Source organism: Cryptomeria japonica, chromosome 4, assembly GCF_030272615.1.
Source record: "Cryptomeria japonica chromosome 4, Sugi_1.0, whole genome shotgun sequence".
Taxonomy (NCBI): domain Eukaryota; kingdom Viridiplantae; phylum Streptophyta; class Pinopsida; order Cupressales; family Cupressaceae; genus Cryptomeria; species Cryptomeria japonica.
The window spans coordinates 223,662,602-223,677,172 of record NC_081408.1 but is presented as its reverse complement, the minus strand read 5'-3'; positions in this window follow the sequence as shown (position 1 = coordinate 223,677,172).

Sequence of the window (14,571 nt, the reverse complement as noted above, 5' to 3'; positions counted from 1 at the left end):
TGTACAAAGTACACTTCACTATTCCCAAACTCTCACATGTGTGGGCATTTATGGGAGGATGTGCTTTGGGAATGAATGAGAAGGTGACATGTTTTACTTCCCCATTCAAAGAATTTAAATTCAAATTCCTATTTATTATCCCTTAGTGGATGAAGAAGGGGCTTTTTGGATTATTTTTTATTTTGACTTGTTGGACAAGATTGGAGAGTTGTATGCTAGACTGCTACGAAGATTCTTGGAGGAGAGAGCTCGATCAACTATTCACCTAACTATTGGATGCTTGAGAGGTAGGCACTCAAACTCCTTAAGTTGATGACTTTATTGAGTTCTTGATTATGTGGGTATAATTTTAGGTTCCTGTGTCATTTGGTTGTCATTAGTGATGTAGGTTTTGTGAAGATGAAACTAAGAATTTGTTCTAGTTAATGGGTTATGATAGTTGATAATAGTTTATTGTTGTGTTTTGAAAGTATTAGGATAAAGGAGAGGTTATCCCCACTTTTCCCCTTTTTTAGATCTAGTTATGGATCCAAGGTGTTGTGAACTACCCTTGAGGTTTGGATATGTAAATCATGTGTGTAAAGGTTGAATTGTTGTTTGTGTGTGTACGTGATTCCTATGGAGGCCTCCTAACTCAATGGAGGCATGCATACATACCTATAGTTGGAAAATGAGCATCTCATTGATTATTGGATCATATTTGTGTATGTCCTTGTGTAGGATTAAAGTAGTTGCAAATCGGGAGACCACTATTCTCTTGCATAGAAGTGCTGGAAAAGTCAAGTAATTCTAAAACCATTCTAGTTGATGTCTACAAGACAAATATTATAAAGAAGTTATAAATGTGTCATGAATCTTATATAGATACTTGTACCATTGAATTGTCAACTCCTTATTCTAATTTAAATTAAAATAAACAATCTCCATGATTATAATAATAGGAATCCCAAACAATTTAGAAATGAAATAAATTTAAACAAATGAATGTTTATTGGTTATTGAAGTATTTAAGACAAGTTAAATTTTTTAATATTATTGTTATTAAAAAATAGAATAATTTTAAATAAACTTCCCATTTATCATTGTTATAGAACCAAAATAAGCTTGAACACAATCCCTATTTATTGTTTTGTTATAAAAATAGAATAATTTTTTTTAAAAAATTGTTATAGGAAATGAAACAAATTATAAGAACTTTTAGTATATAGTTTGTTGCAAAATTATGATAGACTTATTAGTTCTTTTTCATCCATGTAGTCTAATTGTTTAATTACTTTAGCCAATCAGTGTAAAGAATTAAAATATTTAGACAAGCAGCTATAGTACAAATTTAATATTTATTTTAAATAATCTTATTCTTCCTTTTCTGGGCAGAAAGTTAATAATTTGAAATCAAAGGTCTTTTTTCTAAATGTATCCCCTATGGTTAAAAAATAGGCTCACTCAATTTTGGGGTTTTCAAGTGGGTGCCCTCCCTTGTAAGTACTCAAGCATTCCTTTTTTTGTTGGTTTGCATAAGGCTATTTTTTGGGATAAAGTGGTCCATGCGATATCTTCCATAATTTCTTCCTGGAATCATAAATGATTCACGTTAGCTGGTAAGATTCTTTTGATTAAGTCAGTTCTTAATGCGATTCCTACTTACTTGATGTCTATTTTGAAAACTCCCCCCAAAGTTGACCAGGATCTCAAGGTGTCTTTAAGATCATTTCTTTGGAATGATAACATTGGGGGTAAAAAGAACCTTCCCCTCTTAGCCTGGGATAAAGTTTGCCTTCCTAAGGAGCTGGGGGGTGCGGGTATCAGAGATTTAGTGTCCCAGAATAAAGCCTTGGGGGCTAAACTTGTTTGGAAACTATACATGGATCCTTCGAGTAAATGGGCTTCCATTATGTTTGCTAAGTATCTAAGGGGGGCTCCTAGAGAAAGGATTTTCACAGCCTCATCTCTTCCGAAAGGATCAACTTTTTGGAATTTCTTGGTTAGCTGTAGACCGGTTATCCTTTCGCATCTTTCTTGGGTTGTCCATAATGGGAAGAAGGCCCAGTTTTGGGATGAATTTTGGAATGGTCATCCTGCATTATCTTTCATTCGAGATTGGTCTCCTTTGTCTGATATTCTTTTTGGTCTTTGGGGGGTTTTTGTTGCTGATTATTTTGATATTGATTTTGCGGGTCCTTACCCAGTGTCTCGATGAAAGTTTATTGCTTTTCTGCCCATTGCTAATGACCTTAGAGTTGCTTTTGAGGTAGAGCTTCAGAGTGATATCTTGGTTTGGACTAAGAGTGCTTCAGGTTCTTATTCAGTAAAGGAGAGATATAAGTCCTTGTCCCATCCCTCTTCTTCCTCCCCTTGGCCTTCTTAGCTTTTTTGGCATTTGACTTATCTTCCTAAATCTGGGTCTTTTGCTTGGCTAGCAGTTCAAGATAGAGTTCTCACCGGGATGAGACTGGATAGGCTTGGGATTACAGCAGTTTTCCCTTGTGTAGAGCCCTTCCTCGATCAAGCTCTGATTAACTTAGTTGACCATGGTTGACCTTATTAATAAATGCTATAATTCAATAGGATGGGCTATGTTAGACGGATAGATTAGTGAGAAAAGTAACTGAACTAGGTTACAAAATCATTTCACCTTGCGGTGTACATTTTGATGTGTTATGGATTTAAATCTTATATGATCCACTGATTGGATTATCCTGATATGATGTATGCCATTTATTTTGATTTGCAAAACCTTATTATGATGTTAGAAATATGGATGCATGTCTTATGAATGGTTGAAATTTATGAGGATTATGATAATGTCATTAAGTGAATTGCTTTATGTGTATTTCATTGGATATATGGTAAATTGATTTGTATTATGGCAATTATATGCGGAGTGATTGAATTGTATTCCTTTTCATATGTTAAATTTATATGTGGTTATTTGGGAATTACTAATGTTTAATTGAGATGCGCAGGAAAATTATCCATGTGACCATGGAAACAATATGGAGAATCAAGCCTAGACCTTTGTGCATTTGTAAAACCAGGGGTTGTCTATTTGGAAAGATAACACCCCGTATGTATCGTATTTTATTCGTAAACGTAAATGGTTGCATGTGTGTTAAATTGTATTTATTAACCAACAAGAGACAATTTCCATGTGTGATTAAGTAATGTATTTTATTGTGTCACTTGACACGTGCTGAATAGTGTTTTGAATATGAAATGTCTCTTGGAGGGAGATTGTTTCAACCAAAGCCTTTTTCAAATATTTGAGTGTGGTCCTAGATTTGCCTTGGGTAGAGAGTCCTTGGAGTGGTCAACTCAAGTTTGACCCGTAGGTTAACTTCAAGAGGGTTTCTAAGGGGACAAATGGACTCCTAGGGTTAGTTTAGGGGTTTTTCCAAATGTCCATAGGGTATACCTATTGGTTAGGGGTATTTTTAAGCATATAACCACTCCCAAGTGATTGATTTGATGCCTCAAAAATTGGTTCTCCCAAGATGAGCGAAAATCCAACTTGGAGGATTCCTCCTAGGTTAGATAACCTTCCTTTCTTGTGTTAGTCTCTCTTCCCCACTTTCTCTTACCTTTTTCAGTTGCCAGTTTTAGTAACCTGTAAGAGGTTGGGAAGACCAACCAATGTGAGCTCACACTCTATCCAAGAGGTTGGAAAGAGTGAGAGAAGCCTTCTTAGGCAAGGGTTTGAGACTTAGGATGGTAATCACCCACTCTCCATTTTTGGAGACAAAAATCCAAAAGTTTTGGAAAGTTTAGTATAGGATTTTGGTTAAGGCTTGAGAAGAAAGAAGTGTGGATTTGAGTAGCTCTACTCCAAACTATCCCTTGCATTCCTTTGGCAGATTTAAGGTTGGATGAATCACTATCTATGTATGTTGTAGTTGATTTTGAAAGATTGCATGATGTTTCATTGTTTTCTCCCATTGTTGTTTTATTTATGAAGGAAGTTGTTGTGATCTTCCCTTTATTTTGGTGGAGCATTTTATTTATGTTTTGAGAGTATTCAAGGTCATCTCATCCTTGGGAGGGTAGAGTGGCCTTGGGGTGAAGGGTTGTTTGACAGCCTTAGAGTGAGAGGCTCTCTTTGGAAGAGAGTGACCTCAAGGGATTTTTGTGACCCTTGCTGCATAGTTATTGTTTATGCATTTGGAGGTCATAAGGGGAGATTTGATGGCTTGCATGCCTTGGGGGTCATAAGGATGGTTGGGACAAGTTTGGAACTTGTGACGTGTTCTTGGTTGCCTTGTAATGGCTTTGTGTTTCTACTATTTACAGTTTCTCCTCAAGGTACTTAGTCCACCTTCACCCATGTAAAATTCACATTATGTGATGATGTTAAGCCTTGGGATGGGAATATGTTTGTTGTGAGTTTTGTCATGCTTGTTTGTGTATTGCTTGTGTGTATCCCATTTAGGTCTTGGTTCTCCAAGCTCGGGGGTGGCTTCTAGTAAGCCTAGGTTGGGAGGTAAGCCTCCATGGTCACAGCTTAAAAGTTTGTATTGCAGGTTTGCTTGGAAAGAGAAGGAAAGAAAAAGGCTATGAGTTGATCCTAATTTTATTTGTATTTAGTTGCAAAATGTATATATTTGGGAAGAGAGGCTAAGTTTGAGATCTACCTATTGTAAAAGTTACCAAATGTATTAAATGTAATTATTTGTCTTAGTTTCATTATGAAATAAGGATGTAAATTTACTTGAGCATATTCTTGCAAAGAAAAGAATAAAGAAATAGAGTTATTTCCTTATAGATATTTGAGATAGTTTTTATTAATATTTACTTGTTGCAATATATTAGGAAAGAAATTTATTTATGCCTTATTAAGCTTTTGAAAAGAAATGAAAATAGTTAAAAGCTAGTAGTGTTGTTGTGTTAAAAAAAGTAGTGTAAATCTAAATGTTAATAAAGTAGTCTCTTTTGAATAAGAAATGAAATATTGATTTACATTTATAGTTTAAACTCAAAGAAAGCATAAATAGATATTTTAAGAGTTATTATTGAAAATACATTATTTCTTGTTGTTTATTGTTTAAATGGATTTTAGAAAATGTTATTTGCAACTGTGAATAAAAATAATTTTGTCATGTTTTTCCATTATGTAAAAGCATGTTGGTGGAAAGTAAATAAATCTAAATATTGTTACTTTTAAATCAAAAGAAATCTATATGTATTGAAAGGAAATAAAAATTATCCTGTTCTATTTCTATTAAAAATAACTAGCTCTAAGTTAAGGGAAACTAATAGTATATTTAAGTATTTATATACATGTATATTTTACATTCTCAATACCTATTATTTTTGCATTAATCTAATCTGTTAAAAAAAAAAAAAAAAAAAAAAAGATATATACTTAAAAAAAAAAAGAGACTATTAATAAGCTGGAAATAAACATGCTTTTTCTTTACTTTAATACTCTGATATTTTTTATATTTTAATGCAGATTGTTGTTTAAGTTTATATATATATATGTGTGTGTGTGTGTGTGTGTGTGTGTGTGTGTGTGTGTGTGTGTGTGTGTGTGTGTGTGTGTGTGTGTGTGTGTGTGTACATACATGTATATATATACATGTACATACATGTATATATATATATATATACATCTATATACATCTATATATATATATATACATGTATATACATGTATATATATATATACATGTATATACATGTATATATATACATGTATATACATATATACATATATATGTATATATATATATGTGTGTGTATATCTATATATATATAGATATAGATATATATATCTATATCTATATCTATAATATATATATATATATATAGATATACATATACATATATACATATACATATACATATACATATACATATACATATATATATACATATATATATATATATATATATATATATATATATATATATATATATCTGTGTGTGTGTGTGTGAAAGCATTTAGAAAAAAAAATTTAAAAAAAGAAAAAAAAATATTAAATGAAACTTATGTTGGGCGGATTTGGGGGTAACCAAACCCGCGGGGCGTGGCTTCATAGAGGCCTGCAGACCACTGTGTGGGCCGAGACCCACATAGGAGGTCATGCCCCCCTGTGCGGGCCGCGACCCTCGTAGTGGGCCGCACCACTGTTGTTGGCATTATAACAGACAAGGGGAGATTGTTGGCATTCCAATTACACTAAGAGATTGTTGGCATTTCATTAAGGATAATGAGAAGGTTGTTGATGATTATGGTTATAACTGATCAAGGATGTTTACTGTCTTAACAATATTATTTTGTCATTGATGCCAAGAAATTGATTTTCTGATTCAGTATGATGTTGCCATATCTTGAGAAGTATGTTTTAAAGAGAATTAAGATGTCGGTAAAAGATACAAAAAGTATGTGATGAATAAGGGGAGGAATAAGTTATTCAATAGGCAACTATTACCAAGTTAGACAATGATGAGATCATGATGTTTAGATTGTGTTGATATCCTACATATGCTATTGTTTGTAAGGTTAATACTATACTATGTTACCGAGCAAAGAACCTAGTCAGTAAACCCTAAGGAACCTAGTCGGTAAACCCTAAGGTTATCGCTATCAGTTAATGAAGGCGAAATGTCTACCGAGTGAAGTTTAGTATTTACCGAGTTGCAACTGAGTAATAACATAATGCATTGAATGAATAAAAGCATTATTTAATGAAGGAAGCTGATGAGCTGGATATGATTAAATGATTGATACAACGTGTATGAAGTTTGTTAAGGATCTATGGCAATGGAAGATTGGCAGGAAGATGTACAACTCAGATTGAACCGCAATACCCTAGCACAAGTTCCAAGAAATGTATGCAAGTTCTAAGGTGAGGTAAAACATTTTTCAGATCGAAGGATACATTGAACTTGGTCAAGATTGAAGATCTGATGGCTATGATTGATCATGGGAAATGTGATCAAGGAGATTAAGCGATTAGCAAATTATTTATAAATAAGGAATTGTTGATAAACAATGTATGCGGGCAAGTGTAAGCACAGGGATGCTACATAGTGATTACCGAGCACAGAAGCTTGAAGACCTGTTTGAATAACAGAGTAAGGAGCCCAGCAGAGGGACAAGATAAGTCCTATGATTAGATTGTATTGAGCAAATAAGAATCTGCTTCAACATTTTAGATGCAAAGTTGCAGACATATTCATTACTGTTGTTTATTTGTAAGTGATAGAAAATCTCTTAACCGAGTGGACTTAACAGTCTTATTTGTAAATCCTCTAGCAAGGTGACATTCTGACTGAGTGTTTGAAACCCTTTAACAAGGTCACTTCTAACAAGGTGAAGATCCTAACAGATCTGAGGGAAATCCCTTAACCGGGTCACATCTAGCAATGTGTTTTGTAATCTTTAACAGGATTTGCTTTTAACCGAGCATACTCTAGAAGAGCATATTTCTTAGTGGGTCTGAAATCCCACAATAGTTTTTCCCTATTTGGGTTTCCACGTTAAATCTAGTGTTATATGTTTTGTGGTGTTATCTATTTATGAGTTTGCATGTTTTATAGTTTTTCTGATAAGGTTATCGAGGTTGAATCTGTTGAATATATTGAAGATTAAGTTTATATGATTCACCCCCCCCTCTCATCTTATTAACAATTGGTATCAGAGCTTTGGACTTCGGAAGTAAAGTTTAAAGGCACTAGAGGAAAAGATCCAAAGATGTATAAGAGGGACGCACCGAAGCTGAACAAGTCAAGTTTCTCTACATGGCAGAAAAGGATGAAGCTGCACCTATCAGGAATTGGAGAATATGTTGTATATTTTTGGAGAATGATTTCATTACACCTAACACCTATCCATTGACAATGGAAGAGATAAAGGCGAAGCAAGAACATATTCAAGCAATGATTGAAATAACATCTGCATTGACCGACTCAGAGTTTAATGATCTAGAAGGCTGCAATGATGCCAAAACAATGTGGGACAAGCTCATATCTGTGTACGGTGGTGATGAACATGTTCAAAGAGAAAAAGTGGACAGTCTAAGAGGACAACTTGAATCTATGAGAATGAATGAAGGTGAGAACATAACCTAGTATAGTACAAGGTTAAAGGAGATTGTCAATCAAATTAAAGGAGCAGGAGGAACCATTGAAGAAAAGGATGTCACAAGTAGGTTATTGAGAACCCATCTACCTGCTTATGCAATCCGAGTCTCTGCAATCAATGGATTGAAGTCTATACCCAATATGTCAGTTTCTTTGGATCCTACTATTGGTAAGCTACATGCATTTGAGTTAAGTAACTTTGATAACATTGGGTCTTCGGTAAATAAAGTTGAGTCCGCATTTAGTTCTTTTCATATTGACGAATCTGATGATTACAAGGATAGAAAGTATAAGTATTCTGAAGGGAATCATAGTGGAGCAAGTGAAAGATTTCGCAAAAACATGAAAGAGGTACACAAACTATATGAAGAAATTAGAAAGCAAGAAGAGTTTGAAGCACTATTAGCCAAAAGGCTAGCGAGAGGAAAAGGTAAGTACAAAGGAAAGTTGTCTTTGAAATGTTTTAACTGTGATAGAATAGGACACATGGCTTCTAACTATCCTGACAAAGAATTTAGTGAAAAGAGAGATTACCAAGATGATAGACAGAAAGATAATCATTACAGAGGACACCGAGACTTCAGAAGAAGAGATAAAAAGACATGCCTAATAGTTGATGAGGAATCAAATGATGATAAATCAGATGAAACTGATACAGAGGAAGTTGTTTATGTGGCTATCAAAGATGGATCAGATGAAGAAAGGTATGAAGAAAAAGCTTTAATATCTCACATAAATACTAATGATTCTTGGATCATAGATAGTGGATGCTCACATCACATGATAGGTGATAAATACAAATTTGTTGTATTAGAAGATTACGATGGAGGCTATGTAAGATTTGGTAATGATGCACCATGTCCAGTAAGAGGTAAAGGATCTATAACACTTCTTGACAATGCTAAATGTAATGATGTTTATTGGGTTGAAGGTTTGAAATACAATTTGTTGAGTGTAGCACATCTAAACAATACAGGATACCGAATAGAGTTTCAGAAAGGAATTGTCAAAGTTCATGACAAGCATGGAAAGTTAGCAACTACCAGGACACAAACAAAAGGTAACACATTTCACCTTGACTCAACTCGGAATAAGTGTCTATAAGCAAAGATAGATGATACCTGGTTATGGCATAAAAGGTTTTGTCATGTAAATTTTGATAATCTGATCAAAATAAGTAAGAAGCACCAAGTAAGAGGTCTACCGAGTCTTGAGAAACCTGAGAATGCTATGTGCCGAGGATGCAAGATGGGTAAAATGACAAGATCAAGTTTTACAAGTAAGTCCTACACTTCTAAAGGAATTTTAGATCTTGTGCATACTGATCTTTGTGGTCTTATGAAAGTTCAGAGTTATTATAGTGATAAATATTTCATATTATTTGGGGATGATTACTCAAGGGTGATGTCAGTAATGTTTTTAAAAGAAAAATTAGAAGCTTTTCAAACATTTAAATGGTACAAGGCAAGAGTTGAAAATGAAACAGGAAGACAACTGAAATGTCTTAGATCAGATAGAGGAGGAGAGTTCACTTCTGATGAGTTCAACTTATTCTGTAATGATCATGGTATTAAAAGACAAGTCTCTACATCGAGAACTCCACAACAAAATGGAATAGCTGAGAGAATAAATAGATCTATTGTGGATTGTGCCAGAACCTTGATGATTGAAAAGAAAGTACCAAAATTTTTTTGGAGAGAAGCTATAAGCACTGCTGTTTACACCTTGAACCGAGTACAACTGAAGAAAGGAACTTTGAAGACACCATATGAAATCTGGTATGACAAGAAACTTAATGTAAGTTACTTTAAAATCTTTGGAAGTAGATGCTATGTTCACAAAGATGATAGAAATGGTAAGTTTGATTAGAAAAGTGAAGAAGGAACATTTCTTGGTTATTCTTCTAGAAGAAAAGCATTTAAATGTCTAATCAAATCATCTAAAAAAATAGTAGAAAGTGCAAATGTGAAAATTGATGAATTTGTAGAAAGAAATGATGAAGGAAACTCCAAAGAACCAGAAGACTATGAAGGATTTGTTTATGTTCAACTGAGAAGTCCTAGCGAGAAAATTGCTGAAGGAAATGAAGAGAATATCCAGTTATCGAGTGATGAAGAAGATCATACAGAATCTACCAAGCCTATATTAGCCAAGTATGTCAGAAGGAATCATGCATCAAGTCAGATTATAGGAGATAAGAATGATCCAGTGATGACAAGGAAAAAGCTGAGATAGAACACATGTTTGATATCTGAATTTGAACCGAGGATAGTGAAAGAGGCATTTAACAGTGAAGATTGGATAAATGCTATAACAGAAGAGATTGATCAAATCAAGAAGAATGACACATGGACACTGGTCCCAAGATCGAAGGACAAAAATGTAATCGATACAAAGTGGATTTTTAGAAACAAGCTGAATGAAAAAGGTGAGGTGGTGCAGGAGCACCCTTCAAAGGGCTCCCACCATTTGATTTTGTTGTGTCCTTGCTTCTTGAAGAAGCCATTGTAAATGCAATAAGAGCCATGAGCTCATTAGTCTAAATTAGGTCCTAATTTAGGTCCTAGGTTTTCTTTTCTTGTGGAGTAGAGGGTATGTGTGCCTTTGATGTGTTTGGGGTCCTTCTTAGCATGGTGGTGTCCATAGGATGGCCCAATGTAGGCCTAGGAGTCAAGGAAAGCAACATTGAGAAAGTTGCTCAAAAGTTGCATGACAACTTTTCAAAGTTGTCAAGCAACTTTTCCACCTAGTATGTCAAAACCCTTAGTTTAGCATGGAGAACCCTAAATTTGGCACACAGACCAAGGGAAGGATATTATATGTAGTTGCAAACCCTAAAATGATGGGTTGGTTGTCAGTGTTGTACGACCAAGAGAAAAATCTTGACTGTGATTGGGTTCTTGTTGCCAGTCGGCACTTAAGAAGCACTAATAGTTTGATAATGGATTAATCTATGAACTAAATGGTGTTGATAATCTTTCATTGTGTATGTACATTCATTTTGAGCACTTAGGGTAGGTTTGTGTGTATATTTCTATGTGTTTGTAAATATTTTTGTGCATTACTCAGTCACTGTCCAGTTTTTGGACTGTCTTGAGAAAATGGGTTGACAACTCCTTTCCCCATTGTGGAATCACCATGAAACCATGGGGAATGAGAGTGCGGACCCTGTACATTACCTCAGAGAAAGCAGGGCCCTTGAAGATGCAGCAAAGCCAACCAAAGACCCACTCCTAAGCGAGATTGAACAGTGCCCGGCTAGGAAGGGTTAAAGTTGCAGAGGTTCGTGAGAGTAAGGAAGGTCAGAGGAGGATGCACCCTTTAGAGGAGTTGTAGAGGGGTGTGTGGAGAACCATTGGTGAGAAGGAGGAGCTTCCACCAATCCAGACAAGGTGGTAAAAGCATCAAACCAACACTATGACCCTGACAGGCCTAAAAACCCTCTTAAAACCCTTAAAAACCCCAAAATTCACCTAGGGCAGTGTACGGACACTTGGAGGCCCAAAACCAGAAAAATCCTTGAGCTCTTTCCAAATGATTAGTAGATCTTTTGGGAAGTTTCACAAGCATATGCATCATTTGCAAGAGGGAGCCCTAAAAGTCCGGATTGGAGGCCTAATTGGGCACATTCCTTATAGCCCTATTTTGTAGGAAAAAGACAAAATAGTGCAATTGGTAAGGAGTTGGAAGTTGAAAACCTCTTGGGGGAACATGAATGGATGGAAAACCATGTCTAAGACTTGTCCTATCCTTGCTAGGACCTAAGAAGGTGAAGAAGGAGCTAAACCTTTATTAGCCTAAGTAAGGGTTCTTTGAATCTTATGAGTAGGTGAGACCTTAGGAGGAGTAATTCAAGTTGTTGGTGAGTGGATTGGGCAAAGTCAAGGGATTCCACAAGTAAGGGAAGTCCTAGAGACCCTAGGGTGTGGTTAGAACACCTGGCGATCCAAGGAAAGGATCTAGAAGCATAGACTAGGCTAGTCTATCCCATATCCTATCCCATCATATTGGTATCTGAGCAAGTTAAAGATTTGGTGGACCATGCATGTCTCTATATTCTAGTGAGTCAGTAGGGGAGAGAATAATGGTCACTAATGAAAAGTTGGCTAGGGAGGTAGAAGAGCAGAAGGAGAAGAATAGACTCCTTAAAGAAGCTATGAGTGAGATAAGGGACAAGCTGCAAGAAGTGGTGGATCAGAGGACACATGGACCTTGGGGTGAGGACACAAAAGATAAAGGCAAGAAAACCATTGACATAGATGACATTATACCTTAATCAAATCCCTTGTTCAATGAAGAACCTTTTGTAAAGGCCATCAAGGCTTTGAATACCAAAGCTTTTGAAGGATTGCCACATTTCAGTGGAAGGATGGACATTGACACTATCATGGAATGGATTGAGGATATGGAGAACCACTTTGAGTGTGAAGGAGTGACAGAAGCTCAAAAGGTTAAGGTTACCAAATCAAGACTAAGGGGAGCAGCCTTGACATGGTGGAAGTACCTGCAGGAAGAGAGAGTTAGCATGGGGAAGCTACCTATTGCAAATTGGAAGGCCATGGTGAGTAAGATCAAGGAGAAATACTTACCAGAGGATTATGAAGTCCAACTTCATAAGAAGAGACAAGGATTGAAGAAAAAAGACCTTGATGTGACTTACTACACCGAAGAGTTTTAAGAGCTTTGTCTTAGATCCAAAGTCCAAGAAGAGGAATCTATCAAGGTGGCTAGGTATTTGAGTGGCCTAAAGTGGAACATTCAAAAGGAAATAAGCCTATGGATTCCTACCACTGTCCAAAAATGTCATCAGCTTGCTGCCAAGGTGGAAGAGAGGAACAAAAGGAAGGGAGACTCTAATAATAGGGGTAGAGACAGAGGTAGAGATCAAATGAATCACCGAGGTGGTTACCAAAGCAAGGCAAATGAGCAAAGGAACCAAGGAGAATCCAAGTTGACTGAACATAGTAGTGAAACCAATCTCAGAGGAGACCATTCTAGAGGAAGAGGTGCATAAGGGGGTCCAAGTAGGGGTAGAGGTACCAGCAGGGGTAACTCCTACTTTGCAACCATGAAATGTTACAACTGTGGTCAATTGGGACACCCGGCCTATAGATGTCCTAACAAGCCTATCTCATCAAACAATGGAAAGAGGGTTGCTTATGCTCATGAAGACACAACAAGCAACAAGACACCTAAGGTGGATCACATTGAATCAGAGACTGGTGAAAATCTGATGTTCAACAGGGTCTTAATAAGACAACCAGTTAAGAATGAACCTAAGCATAGGAGAGCATTGTTCAGGGTGAGGTGCAAGATCCTTGGTAAAGTTTGCAAGGTGATAGTTGATTCAGGGTCAACTGATAACATAATATCAGATGGGGCAGCCAAGAAGTTGAAACTCACAAGGATACCCCACACTAACCCTTACAAGGTGACATGGTTGAATCAAGAGCAGAGTGTGCTTGTCAATGAACAGACTTGGGTAGAATTATCCATTGGAGGATACAAGGATAAGGTCCTTTGTGATGTGTTACCCATGGATGCCTATCATCTACTGCTAGGTAGACCCTGACAATTTGATAGGAAGGTGATCTATGATAGAGAGGAGAACTCCATTTCCTTCAAGAAGGATAGCAAAACCTTTAAGATTCAGTCTTTGATAGAGAATGATGAGGGAACCTCAAGAACACCTAGTGTCCTATTGACTACTGGCAAAGAGTTCTTACACTTGCTACATGGGGAGGAGATAGTGGGGTGTGCCATCTTTGTGAAGCCAAAGGAGGAGGAAGACAAGTTGCAGGAAGAGGTACCCAAGGAGGTGAAGCAAATGTTGCAAGAGTATAAGGACATAGTGAGTGATGGAGCACCTGCAACACTCCCTCCAAGAAGGTCTATAAGCCATCAAATAGACTTTGTTCCCGGTGCATCCCTACCTAATAAAGCTGCATATAAGCTCACACTTGACCAAAACAAGGAGGTGGCAATGCAAGTGCAAGAGTTGTTGGAACAAGGACTGATCAAGAAGAGCATCAACCCATGTGCAGTCCCGGTAGTGCTAGCATCAAAGAAGGGAGGCAAGTGGAGACTTTGCACTGATTCAAGGGAAATCAATAGGATTACCATAAGGTATAGGTTTCCTATTCCTAGAATAGAGGATTTGATTGACTATTTAGGAGGTTCTATGTATTTCACTAAGTTGGACCTTAAAAGTGGCTATCATCAAATTAGAATTAAGGAAGGTGATGAGTGGAAGACTACTTTCAAGACCATAGAAGGGTTGTATGAATGGTTTGTAATGCCATTTGGACTCACCAATGCCCCAAGCACCTTCATGAGGTTGATGAATGAGGTGTTAAAGGACTTCACAGGCAGGTTTGTGGTGGTGTACCTAGATGACATTCTCATATGTAGCAGAACCAAAGAGGAGCACCTTGAGCACTTGAGGCTAGTCCTAGAGAGGTTGCATGAAGAGAAGTTATCAATCAACCT